Raw genomic sequence first — 23,074 nt, 5'->3', positions numbered from 1 at the left:
CTCCTTCCTCACCATGACAACCACCCTCCTTGTTACACAAAAATCATCAACAGTTTGTCTCCTTCCTCACCATGACAACCACCCTCCTTGTTACACAAAAATCATCAACAGTTTGTCTCCTTCCTCACCATGACAACCACCCTCCTTGTTACACAAAAATCATCAACAGTTTGTCTCCTTCCTCACCATGACAACCACCCTCCTTGTTACACAAAAATCGTCAACAGGTTGTCTCCTTCCTCACCATGACAACCACCCTCTTTGTTGCACAAAAATCGTCAACAGTTTGTCTCCTTCCTCACCATGACAACCACCCTCCTTGTTACACAAAAATCGTCAACAGGTTGTCTCCTTCCTCACCATGACAACCACCCTCCTTGTTACACAAAAATCATCAACAGTTTGTCTCCTTCCTCACCATGACAACCACCCTCCTTGTTACACAAAAATCATCAACAGGTTGTCTCCTTCCTCACCATGACAACCACCCTCCTTGTTACACAAAAATCATCAACAGTTTGTCTCCTTCCTCACCATGACAACCACCCTCCTTGTTGCACAAAAATCGTCAACAGGTTGTCTCCTTCCTCACCATGACAACCACCCTCCTTGTTACACAAAAATCGTCAACAGGTTGTCTCCTTCCTCACCATGACAACCACCCTCCTTGTTACACAAAAATCGTCAACAGGTTGTCTCCTTCCTCACCATGACAACCACCCTCCTTGTTACACAAAAATCGTCAACAGGTTGTCTCCTTCCTCACCATGACAACCACCCTCCTTGTTACACAAAAATCATCAACAGGTTGTCTCCTTCCTCACCATGAAAACCACCCTCCTTGTTACACAAAAATCATCAACAGTTTGTCTCCTTCCTCACCATGACAACCACCCTCCTTGTTACACAAAAATCGTCAACAGTTTGTCTCCTTCCTCACCATGACAACCACCCTCCTTGTTGCACAAAAATCGTCAACAGGTTGTCTCCTTCCTCACCATGACAACCACCCTCCTTGTTACACAAAAATCGTCAACAGGTTGTCTCCTTCCTCACCATGACAACCACCCTCCTTGTTACACAAAAATCGTCAACAGGTTGTCTCCTTCCTCACCATGACAACCACCCTCCTTGTTACACAAAAATCGTCAACAGGTTGTCTCCTTCCTCACCATGACAACCACCCTCCTTGTTACAAAAAAATCATCAACAGTTTGTCTCCTTCCTCACCATGACAACCACCCTCCTTGTTACACAAAAATCGTCAACAGTTTGTCTCCTTCCTCACCATGACAACCACCCCCCTTGTTGCACAAAAATCGTCAACAGGTTGTCTTCTTTCTTCACCATGACAACCACCCTCCTTGTTACACAAAAATCGTCAACAGGTTGTCTCCTTCCTCACCATGACAACCACCCTCCTTGTTGCACAAAAATCGTCAACAGGTTGTCTCCTTCCTCACCATGACAACCACCCTCCTTGTTACACAAAAATCGTCAACAGGTTGTCTCCTTCCTCACCATGACAACCACCCTCCTTGTTACACAAAAATCATCAACAGTTTGTCTCCTTCCTCACCATGACAACCACCCTCCTTGTTACACAAAAATCGTCAACAGTTTGTCTCCTTCCTCACCATGACAACCACCCTCCTTGTTGCACAAAAATCGTCAACAGGTTGTCTCCTTCCTCACCATGACAACCACCCTCCTTGTTACACAAAAATCGTCAACAGGTTGTCTCCTTCCTCACCATGACAACCACCCTCCTTGTTACACAAAAATCGTCAACAGGTTGTCTCCTTCCTCACCATGACAACCACCCTCCTTGTTACACAAAAATCGTCAACAGGTTGTCTCCTTCCTCACCATGACAACCACCCTCCTTGTTACAAAAAAATCATCAACAGTTTGTCTCCTTCCTCACCATGACAACCACCCTCCTTGTTACACAAAAATCGTCAACAGTTTGTCTCCTTCCTCACCATGACAACCACCCTCCTTGTTGCACAAAAATCGTCAACAGGTTGTCTTCTTTCTTCACCATGACAACCACCCTCCTTGTTACACAAAAATCGTCAACAGGTTGTCTCCTTCCTCACCATGACAACCACCCTCCTTGTTACACAAAAATCGTCAACAGGTTGTCTCCTTCCTCACCATGACAACCACCCTCCTTGTTACATAAAAATCGTCAACAGGTTGTCTCCTTCCTCACCATGACAACCACCGTCCTTGTTACAAAAAAATCATCAACAGTTTGTCTCCTTCCTCACCATGACAACCACCCTCCTTGTTACACAAAAATCGTCAACAGGTTGTCTCCTTCCTCACCATGACTACCACCCTCCTTGTTACACAAAAATCATCAACAGTTTGTCTCCTTCCTCACCATGACAACCACCCTCCTTGTTGCACAAATGTCGTCAACAGGTTGTCTCCTTCCTCACCATGACAACAACCCTCCTTGTTACACAAAAATCATCAACAGTTTGTCTCCTTCCTCACCATGACAACCACCCTCCTTGTTACACAAAAATCATCAACAGTTTGTCTCCTTCCTCACCATGACAACCACCCTCCTTGTTACACAAAAATCATCAACAGTTTGTCTCCTTCCTCACCATGACAACCACCCTCCTTGTTACACAAAAATAATCAACAGTTTGTCTCCTTCCTCACCATGACAACCACCCTCCTTGTTACACAAAAATCATCAACAGTTTGTCTCCTTCCTCACCATGACAACCACCCTCCTTGTTGCACAAAAATCGTCAACAGTTTGTCTCCTTCCTCACTATGACAACCACCCTCCTTGTTACACAAAAATTATCAACAGGTTGTCTCCTTCCTCACCATGACAACCACCCTCCTTGTTACAAAAAAATCATCAACAGTTTGTCTCCTTCCTCACCATGACAACCACCCTCCTTGTTACACAAAAATCGTCAACAGGTTGTCTCCTTCCTCACCATGACAACCACCCTCCTTGTTACACAAAAATCATCAACAGTTTGTCTCCTTCCTCACCATGACAACCACCCTCCTTGTTGCACAAAAGTCGTCAACAGGTTGTCTCCTTCCTCACCATGACAACAACCCTCCTTGTTACACAAAAATCATCAACAGTTTGTCTCCTTCCTCACCATGACAACCACCCTCCTTGTTACACAAAAATCATCAACAGTTTGTCTCCTTCCTCACCATGACAACCACCCTCCTTGTTACACAAAAATCATCAACAGTTTGTCTCCTTCCTCACCATGACAACCACCCTCCTTGTTACACAAAAATTATCAACAGTTTGTCTCCTTCCTCACCATGACAACCACCCTCCTTGTTACACAAAAATCATCAACAGTTTGTCTCCTTCCTCACCATGACAACCACCCTCCTTGTTGCACAAAAATCGTCAACAGTTTGTCTCCTTCCTCACCAGGACCACCACCCTCCTTGTTGCACAAAAATCGTCAACAGGTTGTCTCCTTCCTCACCATGACAACCACCCTCCTTGTTACACAAAAATCATCAACAGTTTGTCTCCTTCCTCACCATGACAACCACCCTCCTTGTTACACAAAAATCATCAACAGTTTGTCTCCTTCCTCACCAGGACCACCACCCTCCTTGTTACACAAAAATCATCAACAGTTTGTCTCCTTCCTCACCATGACAACCACCCTCCTTGTTGCACAAAAATCGTCAACAGTTTGTCTCCTTCCTCACCATGACAACCACCCTCCTTGTTACACAAAAATCATCAACAGTTTGTCTCCTTCCTCACCAGGACCACCACCCTCCTTGTTACACAAAAATCATCAACAGTTTGTCTCCTTCCTCACCATGACAACCACCCTCCTTGTTGCACAAAAATCGTCAACAGTTTGTCTCCTTCCTCACCAGGACCACCACCCTCCTTGTTACACAAAAATCATCAACAGTTTGTCTCCTTCCTCACCATGACAACCACCCTCCTTGTTGCACAAAAATCGTCAACAGTTTGTCTCCTTCCTCACCATGACAACCACCCTCCTTGTTACACAAAAATCATCAACAGTTTGTCTCCTTCCTCACCATGACAACCACCCTCCTTGTTACACAAAAATCATCAACAGTTTGTCTCCTTCCTCACCAGGACCACCACCCTCCTTGTTACACAAAAATCATCAACAGTTTGTCTCCTTCCTCACCATGACAACCACCCTCCTTGTTGCACAAAAATCGTCAACAGTTTGTCTCCTTCCTCACCAGGACCACCACCCTCCTTGTTACACAAAAATCATCAACAGTTTGTCTCCTTCCTCACCATGACAACCACCCTCCTTGTTACACAAAAATCATCAACAGTTTGTCTCCTTCCTCACCATGACAACCACCCTCCTTGTTACACAAAAATCATCAACAGTTTGTCTCCTTCCTCACCATGACAACCACCCTCCTTGTTACACAAAAATCATCAACAGTTTGTCTCCTTCCTCACCATGACAACCACCCTCCTTGTTACACAAAAATTATCAACAGTTTGTCTCCTTCCTCACCATGACAACCACCCTCCTTGTTACACAAAAATCATCAACAGTTTGTCTCCTTCCTCACCATGACAACCACCCTCCTTGTTGCACAAAAATCGTCAACAGGTTGTCTCCTTCCTCACCAGGACCACCACCCTCCTTGTTGCACAAAAATCGTCAACAGGTTGTCTCCTTCCTCACCATGACAACCACCCTCCTTGTTACACAAAAATCGTCAACAGGTTGTCTCCTTCCTCACCATGACAACCACCCTCCTTGTTGCACAAAAATCGTCAACAGTTTGTCTCCTTCCTCACCATGACAACCACCCTCCTTGTTGCACAAAAATCATCAACAATTTGTCTCCTTCCTCACCATGACAACCACCCTCCTTGTTACACAAAAATCATCAACAGTTTGTCTCCTTCCTCACCATGACAACAACCCTCCTTGTTGCACAAAAATTATCAACAGTTTGTCTCCTTCCTCACCATGACAACCACCCTCCTTGTTACACAAAAATCGTCAACAGGTTGTCTCCTTCCTCACCATGACAACCACCCTCCTTGTTGCACAAAAATCGTCAACAGTTTGTCTCCTTCCTCACCATGACAACCACCCTCCTTGTTGCACAAAAATCATCAACAATTTGTCTCCTTCCTCACCATGACAACCACCCTCCTTGTTACACAAAAATCATCAACAGTTTGTCTCCTTCCTCACCATGACAACCACCCTCCTTGTTGCACAAAAATTATCAACAGTTTGTCTCCTTCCTCACCATGACAACCACCCTCCTTGTTACACAAAAATCGTCAACAGGTTGTCTCCTTCCTCACCATGACAACCACCCTCCTTGTTGCACAAATATCGTCAACAGTTTGTCTCCTTCCTCACCATGACAACCACCCTCCTTGTTGCACAAAAATCATCAACAGTTTGTCTCATTCCTCACCATGACAACCACCCTCCTTGTTACACAAAAATCATCAACAGTTTGTCTCCTTCCTCACCATGACAACCACCCTCCTTGTTGCACAAAAATCGTCAACAGTTTGTCTCCTTCCTCACTATGACAACCACCCTCCTTGTTGCACAAAAATCGTCAACAGGTTGTCTCCTTCCTCACCAGGACCACCACCCTCCTTGTTGCACAAAAATCGTCAACAGGTTGTCTCCTTCCTCACCATGACAACCACCCTCCTTGTTACACAAAAATCGTCAACAGGTTGTCTCCTTCCTCACCATGACAACCACCCTCCTTGTTGCACAAAAATCGTCAACAGTTTGTCTCCTTCCTCACTATGACAACCACCCTCCTTGTTGCACAAAAATCGTCAACAGTTTGTCTCCTTCCTCACCATGATAACCACCCTCCTTGTTGCACAAAAATCATCAACAGTTTGTCTCCTTCCTCACCATGACAACCACCCTCCTTGTTACACAAAAATCGTCAACAGTTTGTCTCCTTCCTCACCATGACAACCACCCTCCTTGTTGCACAAAAATCGTCAACAGTTTGTCTCCTTCCTCACCATGACAACCACCCTCCTTGTTGCACAAAAATCGTCAACAGTTTGTCTCCTTCCTCACTATGACAACCACCCTCCTTGTTACACAAAAATCATCAACAGGTTGTCTCCTTCCTCACTATGACAACCACCCTCCTTGTTGCACAAAAATCGTCAACAGGTTGTCTCCTTCCTCACCATGACAACCACCCTCCTTGTTGCACAAAAATCGTCAACAGGTTGTCTCCTTCCTCACCATGACAACCACCCTCCTTGTTGCACAAAAATCGTCAACAGTTTGTCTCCTTCCTCACTATGACAACCACCCTCCTTGTTACACAAAAATCGTCAACAGGTTGTCTCCTTCCTCACCATGACAACCACCCTCCTTGTTACACAAAAATCGTCAACAGGTTGTCTCCTTCCTCACCATGACAACCACCCTCCTTGTTGCACAAAAATCGTCAACAGTTTGTCTCCTTCCTCACTATGACAACCACCCTCCTTGTTGCACAAAAATCGTCAACAGGTTGTCTCCTTCCTCACCATGACAACCACCCTCCTTGTTACACAAAAATCGTCAACAGGTTGTCTCCTTCCTCACCATGACAACCACCCTCCTTGTTACACAAAAATCATCAACAGTTTGTCTCCTTCCTCACCATGACAACCACCCTCCTTGTTGCACAAAAATCGTCAACAGGTTGTCTCCTTCCTCACCATGACAACCACCCTCCTTGTTACACAAAAATCGTCAAAAGGTTGTCTCCTTCCTCACCATGACAACCACCCTCCTTGTTACACAAAAATCATCAACAGTTTGTCTCCTTCCTCACCATGACAACCACCCTCCTTGTTGCACAAAAATCGTCAACAGGTTGTCTCCTTCCTCACCATGACAACCACCCTCCTTGTTACACAAAAATCGTCAACAGGTTGTCTCCTTCCTCACCATGACAACCACCCTCCTTGTTACACAAAAATCATCAACAGGTTGTCTCCTTCCTCACCATGACAACCACCCTCCTTGTTACACAAAAATCGTCAACAGGTTGTCTCCTTCCTCACCATGACAACCACCCTCCTTGTTGCACAAAAATCGTCAACAGGTTGTCTCCTTCCTCACCATGACAACCACCCTCCTTGTTACACAAAAATCATCAACAGGTTGTCTCCTTCCTCACCATGACAACCACCCTCCTTGTTGCACAAAAATCATCAACAGTTTGTCTCCTTCCTCACCATGACAACCACCCTCCTTGTTGCACAAAAATCGTCAACAGGTTGTCTCCTTCCTCACCATGACAACCACCCTCCTTGTTACACAAAAATCATCAACAGTTTGTCTCCTTCCTCACCATGACAACCACCCTCCTTGTTGCACAAAAATCGTCAACAGTTTGTCTCCTTCCTCACTATGACAACCACCCTCCTTGTTGCACAAAAATCGTACAGGTTGTCTCCTTCCTCACCATGACAACCACCCTCCTTGTTGCACAAAAATCATCAACAGTTTGTCTCCTTCCTCACCATGACAACCACCCTCCTTGTTACACAAAAATCATCAACAGTTTGTCTCCTTCCTCACCATGACAACCACCCTCCTTGTTACACAAAAATCGTCAACAGGTTGTCTTCTTCCTCACCATGACAACCACCCTCCTTGTTGCACAAAAATCGTCAACAGGTTGTCTCCTTCCTCACCATGACAACCACCCTCCTTGTTACACAAAAATCGTCAACAGGTTGTCTCCTTCCTCACCATGACAACCACCCTCCTTGTTACACAAAAATCATCAACAGTTTGTCTCCTTCCTCACCATGACAACCACCCTCCTTGTTACACAAAAATCATCAACAGTTTGTCTCCTTCCTCACCATGACAACCACCCTCCTTGTTACACAAAAATCATCAACAGTTTGTCTCCTTCCTCACCATGACAACCACCCTCCTTGTTACACAAAAATCATCAACAGTTTGTCTCCTTCCTCACCATGACAACCACCCTCCTTGTTACACAAAAATCGTCAACAGGTTGTCTCCTTCCTCACCATGACAACCACCCTCTTTGTTGCACAAAAATCGTCAACAGTTTGTCTCCTTCCTCACCATGACAACCACCCTCCTTGTTACACAAAAATCGTCAACAGGTTGTCTCCTTCCTCACCATGACAACCACCCTCCTTGTTACACAAAAATCATCAACAGTTTGTCTCCTTCCTCACCATGACAACCACCCTCCTTGTTACACAAAAATCATCAACAGGTTGTCTCCTTCCTCACCATGACAACCACCCTCCTTGTTACACAAAAATCATCAACAGTTTGTCTCCTTCCTCACCATGACAACCACCCTCCTTGTTGCACAAAAATCGTCAACAGGTTGTCTCCTTCCTCACCATGACAACCACCCTCCTTGTTACACAAAAATCGTCAACAGGTTGTCTCCTTCCTCACCATGACAACCACCCTCCTTGTTACACAAAAATCGTCAACAGGTTGTCTCCTTCCTCACCATGACAACCACCCTCCTTGTTACACAAAAATCGTCAACAGGTTGTCTCCTTCCTCACCATGACAACCACCCTCCTTGTTACACAAAAATCATCAACAGGTTGTCTCCTTCCTCACCATGAAAACCACCCTCCTTGTTACACAAAAATCATCAACAGTTTGTCTCCTTCCTCACCATGACAACCACCCTCCTTGTTACACAAAAATCGTCAACAGTTTGTCTCCTTCCTCACCATGACAACCACCCTCCTTGTTGCACAAAAATCGTCAACAGGTTGTCTCCTTCCTCACCATGACAACCACCCTCCTTGTTACACAAAAATCGTCAACAGGTTGTCTCCTTCCTCACCATGACAACCACCCTCCTTGTTACACAAAAATCGTCAACAGGTTGTCTCCTTCCTCACCATGACAACCACCCTCCTTGTTACACAAAAATCGTCAACAGGTTGTCTCCTTCCTCACCATGACAACCACCCTCCTTGTTACAAAAAAATCATCAACAGTTTGTCTCCTTCCTCACCATGACAACCACCCTCCTTGTTACACAAAAATCGTCAACAGTTTGTCTCCTTCCTCACCATGACAACCACCCCCCTTGTTGCACAAAAATCGTCAACAGGTTGTCTTCTTTCTTCACCATGACAACCACCCTCCTTGTTACACAAAAATCGTCAACAGGTTGTCTCCTTCCTCACCATGACAACCACCCTCCTTGTTGCACAAAAATCGTCAACAGGTTGTCTCCTTCCTCACCATGACAACCACCCTCCTTGTTACACAAAAATCGTCAACAGGTTGTCTCCTTCCTCACCATGACAACCACCCTCCTTGTTACACAAAAATCATCAACAGTTTGTCTCCTTCCTCACCATGACAACCACCCTCCTTGTTACACAAAAATCGTCAACAGTTTGTCTCCTTCCTCACCATGACAACCACCCTCCTTGTTGCACAAAAATCGTCAACAGGTTGTCTCCTTCCTCACCATGACAACCACCCTCCTTGTTACACAAAAATCGTCAACAGGTTGTCTCCTTCCTCACCATGACAACCACCCTCCTTGTTACACAAAAATCGTCAACAGGTTGTCTCCTTCCTCACCATGACAACCACCCTCCTTGTTACACAAAAATCGTCAACAGGTTGTCTCCTTCCTCACCATGACAACCACCCTCCTTGTTACAAAAAAATCATCAACAGTTTGTCTCCTTCCTCACCATGACAACCACCCTCCTTGTTACACAAAAATCGTCAACAGTTTGTCTCCTTCCTCACCATGACAACCACCCTCCTTGTTGCACAAAAATCGTCAACAGGTTGTCTTCTTTCTTCACCATGACAACCACCCTCCTTGTTACACAAAAATCGTCAACAGGTTGTCTCCTTCCTCACCATGACAACCACCCTCCTTGTTACACAAAAATCGTCAACAGGTTGTCTCCTTCCTCACCATGACAACCACCCTCCTTGTTACATAAAAATCGTCAACAGGTTGTCTCCTTCCTCACCATGACAACCACCGTCCTTGTTACAAAAAAATCATCAACAGTTTGTCTCCTTCCTCACCATGACAACCACCCTCCTTGTTACACAAAAATCGTCAACAGGTTGTCTCCTTCCTCACCATGACTACCACCCTCCTTGTTACACAAAAATCATCAACAGTTTGTCTCCTTCCTCACCATGACAACCACCCTCCTTGTTGCACAAATGTCGTCAACAGGTTGTCTCCTTCCTCACCATGACAACAACCCTCCTTGTTACACAAAAATCATCAACAGTTTGTCTCCTTCCTCACCATGACAACCACCCTCCTTGTTACACAAAAATCATCAACAGTTTGTCTCCTTCCTCACCATGACAACCACCCTCCTTGTTACACAAAAATCATCAACAGTTTGTCTCCTTCCTCACCATGACAACCACCCTCCTTGTTACACAAAAATAATCAACAGTTTGTCTCCTTCCTCACCATGACAACCACCCTCCTTGTTACACAAAAATCATCAACAGTTTGTCTCCTTCCTCACCATGACAACCACCCTCCTTGTTGCACAAAAATCGTCAACAGTTTGTCTCCTTCCTCACTATGACAACCACCCTCCTTGTTACACAAAAATTATCAACAGGTTGTCTCCTTCCTCACCATGACAACCACCCTCCTTGTTACAAAAAAATCATCAACAGTTTGTCTCCTTCCTCACCATGACAACCACCCTCCTTGTTACACAAAAATCGTCAACAGGTTGTCTCCTTCCTCACCATGACAACCACCCTCCTTGTTACACAAAAATCATCAACAGTTTGTCTCCTTCCTCACCATGACAACCACCCTCCTTGTTGCACAAAAGTCGTCAACAGGTTGTCTCCTTCCTCACCATGACAACAACCCTCCTTGTTACACAAAAATCATCAACAGTTTGTCTCCTTCCTCACCATGACAACCACCCTCCTTGTTACACAAAAATCATCAACAGTTTGTCTCCTTCCTCACCATGACAACCACCCTCCTTGTTACACAAAAATCATCAACAGTTTGTCTCCTTCCTCACCATGACAACCACCCTCCTTGTTACACAAAAATTATCAACAGTTTGTCTCCTTCCTCACCATGACAACCACCCTCCTTGTTACACAAAAATCATCAACAGTTTGTCTCCTTCCTCACCATGACAACCACCCTCCTTGTTGCACAAAAATCGTCAACAGTTTGTCTCCTTCCTCACCAGGACCACCACCCTCCTTGTTGCACAAAAATCGTCAACAGGTTGTCTCCTTCCTCACCATGACAACCACCCTCCTTGTTACACAAAAATCATCAACAGTTTGTCTCCTTCCTCACCATGACAACCACCCTCCTTGTTACACAAAAATCATCAACAGTTTGTCTCCTTCCTCACCAGGACCACCACCCTCCTTGTTACACAAAAATCATCAACAGTTTGTCTCCTTCCTCACCATGACAACCACCCTCCTTGTTGCACAAAAATCGTCAACAGTTTGTCTCCTTCCTCACCATGACAACCACCCTCCTTGTTACACAAAAATCATCAACAGTTTGTCTCCTTCCTCACCAGGACCACCACCCTCCTTGTTACACAAAAATCATCAACAGTTTGTCTCCTTCCTCACCATGACAACCACCCTCCTTGTTGCACAAAAATCGTCAACAGTTTGTCTCCTTCCTCACCAGGACCACCACCCTCCTTGTTACACAAAAATCATCAACAGTTTGTCTCCTTCCTCACCATGACAACCACCCTCCTTGTTGCACAAAAATCGTCAACAGTTTGTCTCCTTCCTCACCATGACAACCACCCTCCTTGTTACACAAAAATCATCAACAGTTTGTCTCCTTCCTCACCATGACAACCACCCTCCTTGTTACACAAAAATCATCAACAGTTTGTCTCCTTCCTCACCAGGACCACCACCCTCCTTGTTACACAAAAATCATCAACAGTTTGTCTCCTTCCTCACCATGACAACCACCCTCCTTGTTGCACAAAAATCGTCAACAGTTTGTCTCCTTCCTCACCAGGACCACCACCCTCCTTGTTACACAAAAATCATCAACAGTTTGTCTCCTTCCTCACCATGACAACCACCCTCCTTGTTACACAAAAATCATCAACAGTTTGTCTCCTTCCTCACCATGACAACCACCCTCCTTGTTACACAAAAATCATCAACAGTTTGTCTCCTTCCTCACCATGACAACCACCCTCCTTGTTACACAAAAATCATCAACAGTTTGTCTCCTTCCTCACCATGACAACCACCCTCCTTGTTACACAAAAATTATCAACAGTTTGTCTCCTTCCTCACCATGACAACCACCCTCCTTGTTACACAAAAATCATCAACAGTTTGTCTCCTTCCTCACCATGACAACCACCCTCCTTGTTGCACAAAAATCGTCAACAGGTTGTCTCCTTCCTCACCAGGACCACCACCCTCCTTGTTGCACAAAAATCGTCAACAGGTTGTCTCCTTCCTCACCATGACAACCACCCTCCTTGTTACACAAAAATCGTCAACAGGTTGTCTCCTTCCTCACCATGACAACCACCCTCCTTGTTGCACAAAAATCGTCAACAGTTTGTCTCCTTCCTCACCATGACAACCACCCTCCTTGTTGCACAAAAATCATCAACAATTTGTCTCCTTCCTCACCATGACAACCACCCTCCTTGTTACACAAAAATCATCAACAGTTTGTCTCCTTCCTCACCATGACAACAACCCTCCTTGTTGCACAAAAATTATCAACAGTTTGTCTCCTTCCTCACCATGACAACCACCCTCCTTGTTACACAAAAATCGTCAACAGGTTGTCTCCTTCCTCACCATGACAACCACCCTCCTTGTTGCACAAAAATCGTCAACAGTTTGTCTCCTTCCTCACCATGACAACCACCCTCCTTGTTGCACAAAAATCATCAACAATTTGTCTCCTTCCTCACCATGACAACCACCCTCCTTGTTACACAAAAATCATCAACAGTTTGTCTCCTTCCTCACCATGACAACCACCCTCCTTGTTGCACAAAAATTATCAACAGTTTGTCTCCTTCCTCACCATGACAACCACCCTCCTTGTTACACAAAAATCGTCAACAGGTTGTCTCCTTCCTCACCATGACAACCACCCTCCTTGTTGCACAAATATCGTCAACAGTTTGTCTCCTTCCTCACCATGACAACCACCCTCCTTGTTGCACAAAAATCATCAACAGTTTGTCTCATTCCTCACCATGACAACCACCCTCCTTGTTACACAAAAATCATCAACAGTTTGTCTCCTTCCTCACCATGACAACCACCCTCCTTGTTGCACAAAAATCGTCAACAGTTTGTCTCCTTCCTCACTATGACAACCACCCTCCTTGTTGCACAAAAATCGTCAACAGGTTGTCTCCTTCCTCACCAGGACCACCACCCTCCTTGTTGCACAAAAATCGTCAACAGGTTGTCTCCTTCCTCACCATGACAACCACCCTCCTTGTTACACAAAAATCGTCAACAGGTTGTCTCCTTCCTCACCATGACAACCACCCTCCTTGTTGCACAAAAATCGTCAACAGTTTGTCTCCTTCCTCACTATGACAACCACCCTCCTTGTTGCACAAAAATCGTCAACAGTTTGTCTCCTTCCTCACCATGATAACCACCCTCCTTGTTGCACAAAAATCATCAACAGTTTGTCTCCTTCCTCACCATGACAACCACCCTCCTTGTTACACAAAAATCGTCAACAGTTTGTCTCCTTCCTCACCATGACAACCACCCTCCTTGTTGCACAAAAATCGTCAACAGTTTGTCTCCTTCCTCACCATGACAACCACCCTCCTTGTTGCACAAAAATCGTCAACAGTTTGTCTCCTTCCTCACTATGACAACCACCCTCCTTGTTACACAAAAATCATCAACAGGTTGTCTCCTTCCTCACTATGACAACCACCCTCCTTGTTGCACAAAAATCGTCAACAGGTTGTCTCCTTCCTCACCATGACAACCACCCTCCTTGTTGCACAAAAATCGTCAACAGGTTGTCTCCTTCCTCACCATGACAACCACCCTCCTTGTTGCACAAAAATCGTCAACAGTTTGTCTCCTTCCTCACTATGACAACCACCCTCCTTGTTACACAAAAATCGTCAACAGGTTGTCTCCTTCCTCACCATGACAACCACCCTCCTTGTTACACAAAAATCGTCAACAGGTTGTCTCCTTCCTCACCATGACAACCACCCTCCTTGTTGCACAAAAATCGTCAACAGTTTGTCTCCTTCCTCACTATGACAACCACCCTCCTTGTTGCACAAAAATCGTCAACAGGTTGTCTCCTTCCTCACCATGACAACCACCCTCCTTGTTACACAAAAATCGTCAACAGGTTGTCTCCTTCCTCACCATGACAACCACCCTCCTTGTTACACAAAAATCATCAACAGTTTGTCTCCTTCCTCACCATGACAACCACCCTCCTTGTTGCACAAAAATCGTCAACAGGTTGTCTCCTTCCTCACCATGACAACCACCCTCCTTGTTACACAAAAATCGTCAAAAGGTTGTCTCCTTCCTCACCATGACAACCACCCTCCTTGTTACACAAAAATCATCAACAGTTTGTCTCCTTCCTCACCATGACAACCACCCTCCTTGTTGCACAAAAATCGTCAACAGGTTGTCTCCTTCCTCACCATGACAACCACCCTCCTTGTTACACAAAAATCATCAACAGTTTGTCTCCTTCCTCACCATGACAACCACCCTCCTTGTTGCACAAAAATCATCAACAGTTTGTCTCCTTCCTCACCATGACAACCACCCTCCTTGTTGCACAAAAATCGTCAACAGTTTGTCTCCTTCCTCACCATGACAACCACCCTCCTTGTTGCACAAAAATCGTCAACAGGTTGTCTCCTTCCTCACCATGACAACCACCCTCCTTGTTACACAAAAATCATCAACAGTTTGTCTCCTTCCTCACCATGACAACCACTCTCCTTGTTACACAAAAATCATCAACAGGTTGTCTCCTTCCTCACCATGACAACCACCCTCCTTGTTACACAAAAATCATCAACAGTTTGTCTCCTTCCTCACCATGACAACCACCCTCCTTGTTGCACAAAAATCGTCAACAGGTTGTCTCCTTCCTCACCATGACAACCACCCTCCTTGTTACACAAAAATTATCAACAGTTTGTCTCCTTCCTCACCATGACAACCACCCTCCTTGTTACACAAAAATCGTCAACAGGTTGTCTCCTTCCTCACCATGACAACCACCCTCCTTGTTGCACAAAAATCGTCAACAGTTTGTCTCCTTCCTCACTATGACAACCACCCTCCTTGTTGCACAAAAATCGTCAACAGGTTGTCTCCTTCCTCACCATGACAACCACCCTCCTTGTTACACAAAAATCATCAACAGTTTGTCTCCTTCCTCACCATGACAACCACCCTCCTTGTTACACAAAAATCGTCAACAGTTTGTCTCCTTCCTCACCATGACAACCACCCTCCTTGTAACAAAAAATCATCAACAGTTTGTCTCCTTCCTCACCATGACAACCACCCTCCTTGTTACACAAAAATCATCAACAGTTTGTCTCCTTCCTCACCATGACAACCACCCTCCTTGTTACACAAAAATCGTCAACAGTTTGTCTCCTTCCTCACCATGACAACCACCCTCCTTGTTACACAAAAATCGTCAACAGTTTGTCTCCTTCCTCACCATGACAACCACCCTCCTTGTTACACAAAAATCGTCAACAGTTTGTCTCCTTCCTCACCATGACAACCACCCTCCTTGTTACAAAAAATCATCAACAGTTTGTCTCCTTCCTCACCATGACAACCACCCTCCTTGTTACACAAAAATCGTCAACAGGTTGTCTCCTTCCTCACTATGACAACCACCCTCCTTGTTGCACAAAAATCGTCAACAGGTTGTCTCCTTCCTCACCAGGACAACCACCCTCCTTGTTGCACAAAAATCATCAACAGTTTGTCTCCTTCCTCACCATGACAACCACCCTCCTTGTTACACAAAAATCGTCAACAGTTTGTCTCCTTCCTCACCATGACAACCACCCTCCTTGTTGCACAAAAATCGTCAACAGGTTGTCTCCTTCCTCACCATGACAACCACCCTCCTTGTTACACAAAAATCGTCAACAGGTTGTCTCCTTCCTCACCATGACAACCACCCTCCTTGTTGCACAAAATCGTCAACAGGTTGTCTCCTTCCTCACCATGACAACCACCCTCCTTGTTACACAAAAATCGTCAACAGGTTGTCTCCTTCCTCACCATGACAACCACCCTCCTTGTTACACAAAAATCGTCAACAGGTTGTCTCCTTCCTCACCATGACAACCACCCTCCTTGTTACACAAAAATCGTCAACAGGTTGTCTCCTTCCTCACCATGACAACCACCCTCCTTGTTACACAAAAATCGTCAACAGGTTGTCTCCTTCCTCACCATGACAACCACCCTCCTTGTTGCACAAAAATCGTCAACAGGTTGTCTCCTTCCTCACCATGACAACCACCCTCCTTGTTGCACAAAAATCATCAACAGTTTGTCTCCTTCCTCACCATGACAACCACCCTCCTTGTTACACAAAAATCATCAACAGTTTGTCTCCTTCCTCACCATGACAACCACCCTCCTTGTTACACAAAAATCGTCAACAGTTTGTCTCCTTCCTCACCATGACAACCACCCTCCTTGTTGCACAAAAATCGTCAACAGGTTGTCTCCTTCCTCACCATGACAACCACCCTCCTTGATACACAAAAATCGTCAACAGGTTGTCTCCTTCCTCACCATGACAACCACCCTCCTTGTTGCACAAAAATCGTCAACAGTTTGTCTCCTTCCTCACCATGACAACCACCCTCCTTGTTGCACAAAAATCATCAACAGTTTGTCTCCTTCCTCACCATGACAACCACCCTCCTTGTTACACAAAAATCATCAACAGTTTGTCTCCTTCCTCACCATGACAACCACCCTCCTTGTTGCACAAAAATCGTCAACAGGTTGTCTCCTTCCTCACCATGACAACCACCCTCCTTGTTACACAAAAATCATCAACAGGTTGTCTCCTTCCTCACCATGACAACCACCCTCCTTGTTACACAAAAATCATCAACAGTTTGTCTCCTTCCTCACCATGACAACCACCCTCCTTGTTGCACAAAAATCGTCAACAGGTTGTCTCCTTCCTCACCATGACAACCACCCTCCTTGTTACACAAAAATTGTCAACAGTTTGTCTCCTTCCTCACCATGACAACCACCCTCCTTGTTACACAAAAATCGTCAACAGGTTGTCTCCTTCCTCACCATGACAACCACCCTCCTTGTTGCACAAAAATCGTCAACAGTTTGTCTCCTTCCTCACTATGACAACCACCCTCCTTGTTGCACAAAAATCGTCAACAGGTTGTCTCCTTCCTCACCATGACAACCACCCTCCTTGTTACACAAAAATCATCAACAGTTTGTCTCCTTCCTCACCATGACAACCACCCTCCTTGTTACACAAAAATCGTCAACAGTTTGTCTCCTTCCTCACCATGACAACCACCCTCCTTGTTACAAAAAATCATCAACAGTTTGTCTCCTTCCTCACCATGACAACCACCCTCCTTGTTACAAAAAAATCATCAACAGTTTTTCTCCTTCCTCACCATGACAACCACCCTCCTTGTTACACAAAAATCGTCAACAGTTTGCCTCCTTCCTCACCATGACAACCACCTTCCTTGTTACAAAAAATCATCAACAGTTTGTCTCCTTCCTCACCATGACAACCACCCTCCTTGTTACACAAAAATCGTCAACAGGTTGTCTCCTTCCTCACCATGACAACCACCCTCCTTGTTGCACAAAAATCGTCAACAGTTTGTCTCCTTCCTCACTATGACAACCACCCTCCTTGTTGCACAAAAATCGTCAACAGGTTGTCCCCTTCCTCACCAGGACAACCACCCTCCTTGTTGCACAAAAATCATCAACAGTTTGTCTCCTTCCTCACCATGACAACCACCCTCCTTGTTACACAAAAATCGTCAACAGTTTGTCTCCTTCCTCACCATGACAACCACCCTCCTTGTTGCACAAAAATCGTCAACAGGTTGTCTCCTTCCTCACCATGACAACCACCCTCCTTGTTACACAAAAATCGTCAACAGGTTGTCTCCTTCCTCACCATGACAACCACCCTCCTTGTTGCACAAAAATCGTCAACAGGTTGTCTCCTTCCTCACCATGACAACCACCCTCCTTGTTACACAAAAATCGTCAACAGGTTGTCTCCTTCCTCACCATGACAACCACCCTCCTTGTTACACAAAAATCGTCAACAGGTTGTCTCCTTCCTCACCATGACAACCACCCTCCTTGTTACACAAAAATCGTCAACAGGTTGTCTCCTTCCTCACCATGACAACCACCCTCCTTGTTACACAAAAATCGTCAACAGGTTGTCTCCTTCCTCACCATGACAACCACCCTCCTTGTTGCACAAAAATCGTCAACAGGTTGTCTCCTTCCTCACCATGACAACCACCCTCCTTGTTGCACAAAAATCATCAACAGTTTGTCTCCTTCCTCACCATGACAACCACCCTCCTTGTTACACAAAAATCATCAACAGTTTGTCTCCTTCCTCACCATGACAACCACCCTCCTTGTTGCACAAAAATCGTCAACAGGTTGTCTCCTTCCTCACCATGACAACCACCCTCCTTGTTACACAAAAATCGTCAACAGGTTGTCTCCTTCCTCACCATGACAACCACCCTCCTTGTTATACAAAAATCATCAACAGTTTGTCTCCTTCCTCACCATGACAACCACCCTCCTTGTTACACAAAAATCATCAACAGTTTGTCTCCTTCCTCACCATGACAACCACCCTCCTTGTTACACAAAAATCGTCAACAGGTTGTCTCCTTCCTCACCATGACAACCACCCTCCTTGTTATACAAAAATCATCAACAGTTTGTCTCCTTCCTCACCATGACAACCACCCTCCTTGTTACACAAAAATCGTCAACAGTTTGTCTCCTTCCTCACCATGACAACCACCCTCCTTGTTGCACAAAAATCGTCAACAGGTTGTCTCCTTCCTCACCATGACAACCACCCTCCTTGTTACACAAAAATCGTCAACAGGTTGTCTCCTTCCTCACCATGACAACCACCCTCCTTGTTGCACAAAAATCGTCAACAGTTTGTCTCCTTCCTCACCATGACAACCACCCTCCTTGTTGCACAAAAATCATCAACAGTTTGTCTCCTTCCTCACCATGACAACCACCCTCCTTGTTACACAAAAATCATCAACAGTTTGTCTCCTTCCTCACCATGACAACCACCCTCCTTGTTGCACAAAAATCGTCAACAGGTTGTCTCCTTCCTCACCATGACAACCACCCACCTTGTTACACAAAAATCATCAACAGGTTGTCTCCTTCCTCACCATGACAACCACCCTCCTTGTTACACAAAAATCATCAACAGTTTGTCTCCTTCCTCACCATGACAACCACCCTCCTTGTTGCACAAAAATCGTCAACAGGTTGTCTCCTTCCTCACCATGACAACCACCCTCCTTGTTACACAAAAATCATCAACAGTTTGTCTCCTTCCTCACCATGACAACCACCCTCCTTGTTACACAAAAATCATCAACAGTTTGTCTCCTTCCTCACCATGACAACCACCCTCCTTGTTACACAAAAATCATCAACAGTTTGTCTCCTTCCTCACCATGACAACCACCCTCCTTGTTAAACAAAAATCGTCAACAGGTTGTCTCCTTCCTCACCATGACAACCACCCTCCTTGTTACACAAAAATCATCAACAGTTTGTCTCCTTCCTCACCATGACAACCACCCTCCTTGTTACACAAAAATCGTCAACAGGTTGTCTCCTTCCTCACCATGACAACCACCCTCCTTGTTATACAAAAATCATCAACAGTTTGTCTCCTTCCTCACCATGACAACCACCCTCCTTGTTACACAAAAATCGTCAACAGTTTGTCTCCTTCCTCACCATGACAACCACCCTCCTTGTTGCACAAAAATCGTCAACAGGTTGTCTCCTTCCTCACCATGACAACCACCCTCCTTGTTACACAAAAATCGTCAACAGGTTGTCTCCTTCCTCACCATGACAACCACCCTCCTTGTTGCACAAAAATCGTCAACAGTTTGTCTCCTTCCTCACCATGACAACCACCCTCCTTGTTGCACAAAAATCATCAACAGTTTGTCTCCTTCCTCACCATGACAACCACCCTCCTTGTTACACAAAAATCATCAACAGTTTGTCTCCTTCCTCACCATGACAACCACCCTCCTTGTTGCACAAAAATCGTCAACAGGTTGTCTCCTTCCTCACCATGACAACCACCCACCTTGTTACACAAAAATCATCAACAGGTTGTCTCCTTCCTCACCATGACAACCACCCTCCTTGTTACACAAAAATCATCAACAGTTTGTCTCCTTCCTCACCATGACAACCACCCTCCTTGTTGCACAAAAATCGTCAACAGGTTGTCTCCTTCCTCACCATGACAACCACCCTCCTTGTTACACAAAAATCATCAACAGTTTGTCTCCTTCCTCACCATGACAACCACCCTCCTTGTTACACAAAAATCATCAACAGTTTGTCTCCTTCCTCACCATGACAACCACCCTCCTTGTTACACAAAAATCATCAACAGTTTGTCTCCTTCCTCACCATGACAACCACCCTCCTTGTTAAACAAAAATCGTCAACAGGTTGTCTCCTTCCTCACCATGACAACCACCCTCCTTGTTACACAAAAATCATCAACAGTTTGTCTCCTTCCTCACCATGACAACCACCCTCCTTGTTGCACAAAAATCGTCAACAGGTTGTCTCCTTCCTCACCATGACAACCACCCTCCTTGTTACAAAAAAATCATCAACAGTTTGTCTCCTTCCTCACCATGACAACCACCCTCCTTGTTACACAAAAATCGTCAACAGTTTGTCTCCTTCCTCACCATGACAACCACCCTCCTTGTTACACAAAAATCGTCAACAGTTTGTCTCCTTCCTCACCATGACAACCAATCTCCTTGTTACACAAAAATCATCAACAGTTTGTCTCCTTCCTCACCATGACAACCACCCTCCTTGTTACAAAAAAATCATCAACAGTTTGTCTCATTCCTCACCATGACAACCACCCTCCTTGTTACACACAAATCGTCAACAGTTTGTCTCCTTCCTCACCATGACAACCACCCTCCTTGTTACACAAAAATCGTCAACAGTTTGTCTCCTTCCTCACCATGACAACCACCCTCCTTGTTACACAAAAATCATCAACAGTTTGTCTCCTTCCTCACCATGACAACCACCCTCCTTGTTACACAAAAATCATCAACAGTTTGTCTCCTTCCTCACCATGACAACCACCCTCCTTGTTACACAAAAATAATCAACAGTTTGTCTCCTTCCTCACCATGACAACCACCCTCCTTGTTACACAAAAATCATCAACAGTTTGTCTCCTTCCTCACCATGACAACCACCCTCCTTGTTACACAAAAATCATCAACAGTTTGTCTCCTTCCTCACCATGACAACCACCCTCCTTGTTATACAAAAATCATCAACAGTTTGTCTCCTTCCTCACCATGACAACCACCCTCCTTGTTACACAAAAATCGTCAACAGTTTGTCTCCTTCCTCACCATGACAACCACCCTCCTTGTTGCACAAAAATCGTCAACAGGTTGTCTCCTTCCTCACCATGACAATTACCCTCCTTGTTACACAAAAATCGTCAACAGGTTGTCTCCTTCCTCACCATGACAACCACCCTCCTTGTTACAAAAAAATCATCAACAGTTTGTCTCCTTCCTCACCATGACAACCACCCTCCTTGTTACACAAAAATCATCAACAGTTTGTCTCCTTCCTCACCATGACAACCACCCTCCTTGTTACACAAAAATCATCAACAGTTTGTCTCCTTCCTCACCATGACAACCACCCTCCTTGTTAAACAAAAATCGTCAACAGGTTGTCTCCTTCCTCACCATGACAACCACCCTCCTTGTTACACAAAAATCATCAACAGTTTGTCTCCTTCCTCACCATGACAACCACCCTCCTTGTTGCACAAAAATCGTCAACAGGTTGTCTCCTTCCTCACCATGACAACCACCCTCCTTGTTACAAAAAAATCATCAACAGTTTGTCTCCTTCCTCACCATGACAACCACCCTCCTTGTTACACAAAAATCGTCAACAGTTTGTCTCCTTCCTCACCATGACAACCACCCTCCTTGTTACACAAAAATCGTCAACAGTTTGTCTCCTTCCTCACCATGACAACCAATCTCCTTGTTACACAAAAATAATCAACAGTTTGTCTCCTTCCTCACCATGACAACCACCCTCCTTGTTACAAAAAAATCATCAACAGTTTGTCTCCTTCCTCACCATGACAACCACCCTCCTTGTAACACACAAATCGTCAACAGTTTGTCTCCTTCCTCACCATGACAACCACCCTCCTTGTTACACAAAAATCGTCAACAGTTTGTCTCCTTCCTCACCATGACAACCACCCTCCTTGTTACACAAAAATCATCAACAGTTTGTCTCCTTCCTCACCATGACAACCACCCTCCTTGTTACACAAAAATCATCAACAGTTTGTCTCCTTCCTCACCATGACAACCACCCTCCTTGTTACACAAAAATAATCAACAGTTTGTCTCCTTCCTCACCATGACAACCACCCTCCTTGTTACACAAAAATCATCAACAGTTTGTCTCCTTCCTCACCATGACAACCACCCTCCTTGTTACACAAAAATCATCAACAGTTTGTCTCCTTCCTCACCATGACAACCACCCTCCTTGTTACACAAAAATCGTCAACAGTTTGTCTCCTTCCTCACCATGACAACCACCCTCCTTGTTACACAAAAATAATCAAC

The sequence above is a fragment of the Euprymna scolopes genome, chromosome 42 (assembly GCF_053919585.1).
Source record: "Euprymna scolopes isolate OS-2025 chromosome 42, ASM5391958v1, whole genome shotgun sequence".
Lineage (NCBI taxonomy): Eukaryota > Metazoa > Mollusca > Cephalopoda > Sepiida > Sepiolidae > Euprymna > Euprymna scolopes.
The sequence above is the reverse complement of the archived record's forward strand: the minus strand, read 5'-3'. Positions refer to the sequence as shown.